Source organism: Empidonax traillii, unplaced genomic scaffold (assembly GCF_003031625.1).
Source record: "Empidonax traillii isolate 1590-97213 ecotype Southwest subspecies unplaced genomic scaffold, ASM303162v1 scaffold3259:size21663, whole genome shotgun sequence".
In the NCBI taxonomy this organism is placed as follows: domain Eukaryota; kingdom Metazoa; phylum Chordata; class Aves; order Passeriformes; family Tyrannidae; genus Empidonax; species Empidonax traillii.
Window position 1 is genome coordinate 17,961 of NW_020958452.1, and position 1,115 is coordinate 19,075.

Genomic DNA, 1,115 nt, shown 5'->3' on the forward strand with positions numbered 1-1,115 from the left:
GGCAGGGGGTTGGAACTACATGATCTTTAAGGTCCCTCCCAACCCAAACCACTCTGGGATTCTACTGGGCATGCCAAATGAGAAGGGGGTGTATGGAACTGCCCTGCATGAGGAACGCCAAAAGATGGGACAGGGAGACCTCTTGCTCTTCCAGGACCACTGCCCACAGCCTGAGTCACTAAACAGTCATCAAGACAGGTCAGCAGGGGAAAGAACAGAGCAGGTGCAGGCTGAGTAGTTGGGAGGAAAGCACAGTAAACTCCTGCCTGCTCTACACAGGGAGGCGGGTTCCTAAACCCACTCTCTGACCTCACCACTCATGCGTGGTGGGATCCAGGAGGGACAGAGAGCACCCCAGCACAGTGCTGAGGAGACACCTCCGAGGGGATGGACACACCTCCCACACAGGCAGAGACTCCCCTCGTCTCCAGAGAGGTCTGCTATCTCCAGCCTCCAGAACTCGAGTTGCTCCACTCCCTTTCCTGACAGGCCCCTCTGCATCTGTGAGCTCTTCCCTGGCCCCTCATTCCTCAGGGCCATGGTCTCAGTTGCTCTTCCCACAGCACCCACGTCCTTCCCATCACATCCCTCCTTCAGCAGCCACTTCTGCAGGCCACTCTGAGGCCCCATAAAGGCTTTTCCCAGTCAAAAGCAGCACTTCTTTATAAATTCACATATTCCAGGATGGCTTGTGGAACACTCAAAACTCCATGTCCCCTTGGTGCTTGGACACAAACACTCAACTGAACTGAGCCACCGAGGCCGAGGCCTCCCCCTTGTCTTTGTTCTCAGTGGCAGTGATGGCAGAGAAGGGCAAAGCTCTCCCCCACAGTGCCAGAGCTCACCTGGAACTCCCCCGAGAGGACCCTGCGTGTGTAGATGTTGCTGGTGTAGGGCTCGATGGACTCGTTGTTGCCCAGGATCTGGGCAGTGGAGGCAGTTGGCATGGGGGAAAGGAGGAGGCTGTTCCTGACACCGTACCTGGGGACAACAGGCAAAGTCACAAAGCTGCAGCCAAGGGGGACAGGACAGGAGAGAGCCAAGAACAGCACAGGGAACTGGAAATCTGGGAGAACCTGCAAACCCTCCCACCAGGAAAAGGGAAGGGCCACCAG

General features: G+C 56.7%; 1 long non-coding RNA gene across 1 annotated transcript in view; it reads right to left on the reverse strand.

Moving 5' to 3' along the window:
* Positions 1-843: 843 nt before the first annotated feature.
* The window catches only part of LOC114072463, a 2,397-nt gene continuing 2,125 nt past the window's right edge, over positions 844-1,115 (reverse strand). The window contains exon 2 of the long non-coding RNA XR_003574179.1: positions 844-981. This is a non-coding gene — a long non-coding RNA (uncharacterized LOC114072463). The remainder of the gene's footprint in view (positions 982-1,115) is intronic.